Here is a 9,716-nt window from a genome sequence, read left to right as displayed (position 1 = left end):
AATGACTTTCTTTTTAAAAAACATTTATTTACTTATTTATTTGTTGTGATTTTCAAGCTGTTGTGTCTAGGACTCAAACTGTGGTCAGTCAGCCATGTGGGAATCCAGTGCCCTAACCAGCACGCCACCTGTTGGCCCCAGGCAATAACTTTCAAAGCTGGTGCTCCTTAGAATCACCTGGAGAACTTCTAAAACATGCTCAAAGCAGTTAAATTAGAATTTCTGAAGGTGGGCCCCAGCTCAATAGTTTGTTTTAAACACTTCTTTCATGATGAGTCAGCTCCATGGTGCAGCAGTAATGCCAAGAGAAGCAAGCTCCCACATGGTTTGAATTCCTGAATGGGCAGACCGAGACATGCTGGACACATGCATGAGTGCCCAAGATTTGATGAGCCAGAGGACTGGAGGAACGGGATTGTGGAGTGACCGGACAGTGTGCAACGTATTCATCGCTCTGTCACTCATTCTTATGTGCTCTATCATGAATAAAATAAAAAAAGTTAAAAAACACTTCTCACATTATTCTACCTTTCTGTCAAGCCTGAGAATTAGGGATATAGCTTGGTAGTGCAGAAGTAATGTTCTGCTCAAGCAAAGCTGAATCCATATGGATATTGTGGGTTCGGTTCTCTGGTCAACTTGTTGTGCAGGCCACCCATAGTCCTGCTTCACTGGGCAGGCTCAGGTGGAGGAGGGGGAATGCAGGGTGAGACCCTGTGGAGAGTGCTCATTCCTCTCTCTCTCTCTCTCTCTCTCTCTCTGTGGCTCAGGCACATGAAAAAAAAACCTGAAAACACTGAGAATCACTGATCTAGGCTAGGATTTTTCAAAAAGAGATTTTTTTTTTTTTAAAAGATGAGGTTGGGAAGCTTGAAGGGAAAGATTGGTTTTGGTTGGGGAGACTGGCAGGAATTTTATCAAGGACAATGATAAGCATTGTTCCCAATTAAAAAAAAAAAAAAAAAAAAAAACAACTAAATAGCACTAGCCCCAAGAGGCTGCTTTCGCTATGGTAGGATCAGCAACTAGAGTAAGCATTCAATCTTTATTAACTACATGAGTAATCTGGAAGCCCAGTTTTGATAAATTAGACTATTTCTTAGGGGTCTCTTTAGAATCTTTAATAGTTTCTCTGTTTTTCCAATGTCCTTTTCAAAAGTCTGGTTAGCTTTGCAGTCATGGGGCTCACTGAATCACTGAACATGCAGAATTGTGCTCCTTCAGATGTTTTCTCATCAACCTCTGACTGCAACTATCACTGTGCCGTTGCAGCTGGCCAACCCCTAACCTTGGGTGAGACTAGCTACTCCCAATTTAATTTCAACCGTTCAGAATTCAAATGAAGTCTCTAAGCAACTAATATGCTTATTTTGTTAACATTTCCCAAATCTCCGATTAGTGTGTAATTTGAGGAAGCAGTTGGGTCCTGGAAGCTCTTGGCAGGCCTCTTGCCTGATGAATATTTTAGTACCTTCAGTAGCCCTTCAAAATTGGCAGTTCTCCCTCCAAAGATTCATTCAAGTAATGTGATAATTTGAAATTAAAATATTGCCAGATTTTGTATTTGCAAAAGTAACTTTGATCATATAGTACCAACACATGGATTTTGCCTGTCATGTATGGGTAAACGCAGCTGTTTTTGTCACTCATGGGAAGAATAGGAAACTGAAATTACAGGGTAGCTACAGGCCTCTGATTTAAATTTTTACACTGACTCTTCTAAAGTTTAAATAAATTAAAGATGTTTTATTGGGTTAAATAAAGAACATTGCACTCCATGGTATATAAATCAAAGGTTCTAGCAAAGGGTTGTCTTAATAACTTCCTAAAATATCAAAGAAGTGCCTGGAGCAATCTAACTAATTTGTTTAAAATCTCAATTGGAAAAAAGAAAAGTAATTTACAAAATCATAAGGCACCTTTTTTTCTTACTAATGACTCAATCTTTACAATAAAAGGAGTGTCTTCAAAATACATCTGTAAGGGGCTGGCAGGTGGCATGGTAGTTAAGGGTGCTGGTCTCCCACATTGTACACCATGGTTCGAGTCCCGAATCTGGCGGCTTGCTTTCTCACCTTCCCTCTCTCTCTCACACACATTCTGTTCCTCTCTGGTCAAACTGAAATAAATAAATAAACAAAGTTAAATAAAATAATAAAAAAAAAAACACAAAAAATATATCTGTAGGGACCACAGTTAGCATAATGGCTATGTCATTGAACTCAGACCCAGTGGCTTAAACTCACGCCAGGTGCATGTGTGTGCATGCCCAAGAGGAGAAGGAATTGCAGTGGCCATCCCCCCTGGGGGGTGATTTCTTGCTTTCTATCTCTCTCTCTTTTTTGGAGAGGTTTTTACTATAGGGCGTGTGCGCTTGCCAGACAGACAGAGAGAGACAGAGAGAGACAGAGAGACAGAAAGCGAGAAATCACCCCCCAAGGGGGATGGCCACGCCTCAATCCATTCTCCTTCATTCTCCTCTCGGGATCTTGGGCACGCACGCACACACACCCCGCGTGAGTTTAAGCCATCGGGTCCAGGACTCGAACTGTGGCCGACTACGTGGGAGTCCAGGGACATAGCCATTACACTAACTGCTGGACCCTTCTCGCTTTCTATCTCTCTGTCTCTCTCTTTCTGGCGAGCACATGCACCCCATAGCAAAAACCTCTCAAATATATATATATATCTGTAAAAATCTCTCTCAAATACTACAAAAAAAGATAAATTTGTGCAATCAAAGTATCCCGGGAAAGAAATCAGTCCAAAAGAAGGTAAATATATTGATAAACATATTTTTTCTGTTCTATGCTCATTACACTGAGCTATTTTCTTTTTTTTGTTGTTCTTTTTTTGTTTTTTTTTTAAAGAATTATTTATTTAATTTTATTTATTTACCATTCATTCATTTTATTTTATTTTAATTTTGACCAGAGCGAGACACAGAGAAAGAGAGAAGGTGAGTAAGCAAGCCACCAGGTCCGGGACTTGAACCATGGTTGGCCATGTGGGAGTGTCCAGCGCCTTAACCACCACACCACCTGCTGGTCCCAACACTGAGCTATTTTCTATTGTTATCTTAGTAAAAATTAGCTTATATTTAGTAAGATAGTAGCAACAATAACTATTAATTTTTATAATTCTTTAAAAATTTTTTATAATTCCTACTGTTTATTTAATACTTATCTATTAGAAAAGATGTGGATAGCTATTCATTTATTCATTTGCTCATTCACTGATCTATTGAGAGTCTACCTGCTCTCAAGGACCATAGAACACATGTTTAAGTTATAATGCTGTCATAACCACCTCACAATTTACGGAGAAGACAAACATGTAAATATGTAATTACAGGACAGTGTGGTAAGGGTTACAGAAAAGATATTTTCAAAGAACTACCAAATTACTGGGGAAAGAATAGTTGGTATTTGGAAACCAGTGCTAGTGAGTTTTCATACAGGAGGAGCTGTTTGGACTAGATATTGAAGAAGGGGTAGATCTACTTCTCGGGTGGGGTCATATGCTCTCATGGCTCTATGCCAGTATTTTCCAAATCTTTATCTTCACCTGAGATCTTTTCAATGGGTCTTAGATTTGCACATATAAATGTCTACTGGATAACTCTACTTAAATGTTCCAGGCACCTAAAAGTCCAAAACTAAACTTATTTGCCCCACTCAAACTATTTTTTCTCCCATATTGTCTATCCCAGTTAGTTACATCACCCTCCTTCCAGTTGCCCACACTCAACACTCGAGAACTATCTTTGTGTTCCAGTTATCTATTGCTGTGTAACAGATCTCAAACTTAGTGGCAGAATGATTTATTATTATCTTTCACAATTCTGTGGGTTAATTCAACTCAGGTGGGTAGTTCTTGGGTTCTCTCAGGCCATTAAAGTCAGATATTGGCTGAGGCTTCAGTAATCTCATAACTCAATTGGACTAGATACTATGCTTGCTTATTCACGTGGCTGGCAGGTGATGCTAACAGTTAGCAGGGAGCTCACAGGATGAGGGCTTCTCACAGGATAAGAACTGGGTTTTTATTCTAAGAAACCCAGGCAAACCTTTCTCCAACCTAGACTTGGAAGTTATGCAATGTCACTTTGCCTCATTTCATCAATTTAAATGGGCCAATTCGGAATCAATGTGAACGACACTACGGGGTGTGGTTCCCTGGGGACCATCTTTGTACACTAGTCTCCACATCCTCATCCTGACTGTTCCCTTTCCTCTGTTTACTTTTCTAATAGTTCTCTAACTTATCTTTATACTAACTTTATGTATTTTTAATTTGTCACAGGATTCATGCACTTGCCAGAAAGAGACAGAGAGAGAGAAAGAGAAGGACAGCCGCCCTCCCCGCCAAGGAAATGATCATGTCACAATTCCTTTCTCCCTCATTTTTCCCTCTTTTGCAATTTTGAGCACCCATGCACATGGACCTGGAGTGTTCTTCAAGTTGTTGGGTCTGAGACTTCAACTGAGCTGTCGGTTATGTGAGATCCAGTCACCTTAATCACCATGCCACCAGGTGGCCTGAACCCAACTATTGATATTAAGGTCCTACTGTCGCTTCACTCATCTCATATCTAAATTGTTGCAATAGCAGCCCTCCCCCACCCCAACTGTTCTTCCACATTTCTGTCGTGCTCCTCTTCAATTTGTATGCAATATCTTTTCCAAATAGGAGGGTCATCTTTGCTTTTTAATTGCCAGAGGATGCATGCATTCACCAGAGAGACAGAGAGAGTGGGAGAGGGAGAAAGCACTCCCCAATGGGGTGTAGCCATGCTGCAATCCCATCTCCTCCATTTCTCCATCCTTTTGAGATCTGAGACATGCGTCAGTATATATTGAAGACCATTAAGTGTTTTTTTCCTGCTTATGTGTATATGATCATATAGATTTTCTTCTTTAGACTGTTAGTATTGTGGATTGCATTGATTTTTAAATATTAAGCTAGCCTTACATCATTGGAATAAATTCTACTTGGTCATAGTATATAAATTTTGGGGGCCAGCTGGTGGTGTAGTGGTTAAGGCAGCTGAATCCCATATGGTCAAGAAACAATTTGAGTCTCAGGCCCAATGGTTTGAAAAACACACCAGGCATGTGTTGTGTGCGCCCAAAATCTTGAAAGAAGGAAGAAGTGGAGGAGAAGGGATTGTGGCATCATCATCCTCCATGAAGGAGTGCTTTCTCACTTTCTCCCTCTATTTCTCAGGTGAGCATATGCACCTTCTACCTCAATTTTGAGGTAATATACTAGCTTCATTGTATGACTAGAAGGCTGATAGGTGATGTGGTTGTTAAGGTACTGGACTCACACATAGTCAACATTAGTCTGAGTCCCAGACCTGGAGGCTTGCTTTCTCACTTTCCTTCCTTCCCTATGTCTCTCTCCAGTGAGCACAGGTGCTCTATAGCGAATTAAAATAATAATAATAAATAAAATAAAATAAAATAAATAATTATTTTAGAAAATGAATACAAAGGGACCAGTAGTTGGCATAACGTCTATGTCGCTGGACTCTACCGTAATGGCAATGTCACTGGACTCCCATGTAGTCAAACGGGGTTTGAATCCCAGACCCGGTGGCTTAAACTCACCGTGGGCGTGTGTGTGTGCGTGCCCAAGATCCCAGGAGGAAAATGGAGGAGAAGGGATTGCGGCATGGCCATCCCCTGTGGGGGATGATTTCTTGCTTTCTGGCTCTCTGTCTCTCTCTGTCTTTCTCAAGAGCACACTCACCCTATAGCAAAAACCTCTCCAAAAACAAATAAAATAAGAAAGAGAAAGAGAGAAGTAGCACTCCCAACAGGAGTCTTCGCATCGCAACCCACCCCAACCATAGCCAGCCAGGATCATGGACACATATGTGTGCACAGGGAGAGCCATGGACATAAACCCAGGACCTTCATGTAATTATTTAAGCATTGCAGAGTGTGGTGTTACCACTGCACCATTGTGGCTGGCTTTGTTTTGTTCGAGTGCCTCTCATTTCAAGCTTCTTTCTGCAGCTAGATTTTCACCATGAAATGCTCTAGTACCTTTCTGTTGATTTTATAACATATCCTGGTTCTTGCCCCTAGGTTCAGAGAACACTCACCTGCAGCCCTCCACAGGGTGAGTTGCTTCTTCTTTTTTTAAATTTCATTTTATTTATCTACTTATTTATTTATTTCAATTTGACTAGAGAGTGACAGAGTGAGAGAGTGAGAAAGTGAAAAAGCAAGCCACTAGGTGTGGGACCTAAACCAAGGGAATTATTAACAAGATAAAGCGGGGCTGAAAGCAAGAGAATACTTTACCTTAAAAAAATTTTAAAAAGGAAAAATTACAAAAAAAGAGAAGACAGAAGCAGAGAGAGACAGAGACAGAGATAGAGAGACAGAGATAGAGAGAAGGCTAGAGGAACCCCCTACCACTCAAGTTTGCCAGCTGGAGGCTGAAATATCAGTAGGAAATCTTCATTTATCTTTTTCCCTGAAATCACTAGTTTTCAGGAGCCATGAGGAATCTTCTTCTCAAAAGTCTGGCAAATATAGGGAACCAGCAGTTAGCGTAATGGCTATGTCGCTGGACTCCCACGTAGTCGACCGTGGTTCGCATCCTGGACCCAGTGGCTTAAAACTCACGCCTGGCGCGTGTGCATGCGTGCCCAAGATCCCGAGAGGAGAATGGAGGAGAAGGGACTGTGATGTGACCATCCCCCCTGGGGGGTGATTTCTCACTTTCTGTCTCTATGTCTCTCTCTGTCTGTCTGGCGAGCGCATGCGCCCTATAGCGAAAACCTCTCCAAAAAAAAAAAAAAAAAGTCTGGCAAATATTAAAAGAATAATTAACTCTAATTTCATACACTCTCTTCAAGAAAATAAAAATGGAGACAATACTTTTTGTATTCCTTTTTTCTTTTTGGAGAGATTTTTACTATAGAGTGTGTACGATCTCCAGAAAGACACAGAGAGACAGAGAGATAGAAAGCAAGAAATCACCCCCCAGGGGGGATGGTCACACTGCAATCCCTTCTCTTCCATTTTCCTCTTGGGATCTGGGGCACGCACGCACATGTGCCCGGTGTGAGTTTAAGCCACCAGGTCCAGAACTTGAACCACGGTCAACTCCATGGGAGTCCAGCGACAAAGCCATTACACCAACTGCTGGTCCCAGGATAAGTTTTTCTTTCTTTTTTTTAAAATAATTATTTATTTAATTTTTTTTTTAAATTTTACTTTTTAAAAATTTGACCAGATAGAGACAGAAAGAGTAAGGGAAAGTGAGAAAGCAACTCGCCAGATCTGGGACTCAAACCCTACTAGGCCATGTGGGAATCCAGCACCTTTTTCTTTTTTTTCTTTTTTTTTTTTGGAGAGGTTTTTGCTATAGGGCGCGTGCGCTCGCCAGACAGACAGAGAGAGACATAGAGACAGAAAGCGAGAAATCACCCCCCAGGGGGGATGGTCACGCCGCAATCCCTTCTCCTCCATTCTCCTCTCGGGATCTTGGGCACGCACGCACACGCGCCCGGCGTGAGTTTTAAGCCACCGGGTCCGGGACGTGAAACGCGGCCGACTACGTGGGAGTCCAGCGACAAAGCCATTACACCAACTGCTGGTCCCAGGATAAGTTTTTCTTTCTTTTTTTTAAAATAATTATTTATTTAATTTTTTTTTTAAATTTTACTTTTTAAAAATTTGACCAGATAGAGACAGAAAGAGTAAGGGAAAGTGAGAAAGCAAGCTGCCAGGTCCGGGACTTGATCTGTGGTTCACCATGTGGGAGTCCAGCACCTTACCCACCACACCACCTGCCATCCCTGGGAATCCAGCACCTTTAACATCATGCCATGTGCTGGCCCCATGATTAAATTTTTAAATACAAACTCAATTTTCTTAAGAGTTTTAACATTATTACTTTAAAACAAATATTACCTAATTTACGTCGGGTGAATTGTGGCAGTTGAAGAACTGGTCTATTTTATCAAAATTATCAAATTAATTTATGTAGAATTGTTTAAAGTGTTTTATCTCTTCTTTAAAGTTTATTTATTTATTTCAAGAGAGAGAGACAGACAAGAGAGATAGACACTTCCAACAGGGTCTTCACACCATGATCCACTCCCAGTCTCAACCAGCTTAGACCATGGGCATGTGTGCATGTGGATTATTCTCTGTCCAGTGTGCACAGAGAGGACCCACAGAGGACCCTTCTCATGTGATTCCAGCTGCCTTACAACTATACCACCACCTGGCCACTGAAGTAGCCTTTTAATACCTTTTTGATAGCTGTGAAATCTCAGTGATATTTCCCTTTTCATTCCTGAAATTGCTAAGATGTGCTTTCTCTCTCTTTTTTTTTTTTTTTTTGGTTAATCAGTCTTGGTAGAGTTTTACCACTTTTGTGATGTTTTCAGAGAATTAGCTCTTTGTTTTTATCAATTTTCTCTACTGTTTTTCTATTTTTACTGTCATTGATTTCTTATTTTCTCTTTATTATTTCTTTTCCTTGGGTTTCTTTTTCTTTTTTCTTTTTTGCCAGAGGGTGTGTGTGCTCTCCAAGGAGGGAGGGAGTGAGAAATACCTCCCTTGGGATGTGGTCATACCGCAATCCCCTCTCCCACATTCTCTTTCCTTTGGGATTCTGGGCATGCACACACATGTATCTGGCATGTTTCATCAGGTCTAAGACTTGAACTGCCTAAAACAAACAAAAAAAAAGACTTGAACTGCCTAACTAGCCAAATGGGCCCAGTCGCCTCAACTACCAGGTAACAGGCTGGCCCCATTTTCTTCCTTTTGTAGTTTCTTGAGAGCTTAGATCATTGATTTTAGACTTTTGCTCTTCTAACCTAAGTAATTAGTACTATAAATTTCTAATTCATGTATCTCTGTTCCCCAATTCTTTACATACTGTATTTTCATTTCCATTCACTTAGTGTATTTTTATTTTTTTAAAGAATTATTTATTTTGATGGGACCAGCAGGTGGCGTGGTGGTTAAGGCGCTGGACACTCCACATGGCCAACCAGGGTTCAAGTCCTGAATCTGGTGGCTTGCTTTCTCACTTCCTCTCTCTCTCACCCTCTGTCTCTCTCTGGTCAAACTAAAAAGATAAATGAATGAATAAATAAAATAAATAATTATTTTTTAAAAAAAGATTTATTTTGGGATCAGCAATTGGCATAATGGCTATGTCGCTGGACTACCATGTAGTTGACTATGGTTTGAGTCCCAGACCTGGTGGCTTAAACTCATGCTGGGCGCATGTGCATGCCCAAGATCCAGAGAAGAGAATGAAAGAGAAGGGGTTGCAGTGTGGCCATCCCCCCAAGGGGTGATTTCTCGCTTTCTGTCTCTCTGGTGGGCGCACGCGCCCTATACCAAAAATCTCTCCAAAAAAATTATTTATTTCAATTTCATTTACTCATTCTTTTTTTTTTTTTTTAAATTTGACCGAAGAGAGACACAGAGAGAGAAGGAAAGTGAAAAAGCAAGCCACCAGGTCTGAGACTCAAACTATGGTCAACCACATCACCTGCTGGTCTCCCCCCCCACCTTTTTTTTAAAAATTATTTTATTAGGGCCAGCAGGTGGTGTGGTGGTTAAGGGTGCTGGACTCCCACATGGCTGACTATAGTTTGAGTCCTGGACCTGGCGGCTTGCTTTCTCACTTTCTCCCTCTCTCTCACTCTGTCCCTCTCTGATCAAATT

Source organism: Tupaia chinensis, unplaced genomic scaffold (assembly GCF_000334495.1).
Source record: "Tupaia chinensis unplaced genomic scaffold, TupChi_1.0 Scaffold000180_1, whole genome shotgun sequence".
Taxonomy (NCBI): domain Eukaryota; kingdom Metazoa; phylum Chordata; class Mammalia; order Scandentia; family Tupaiidae; genus Tupaia; species Tupaia belangeri.
Note: the sequence above shows the minus strand (reverse complement) of the source record.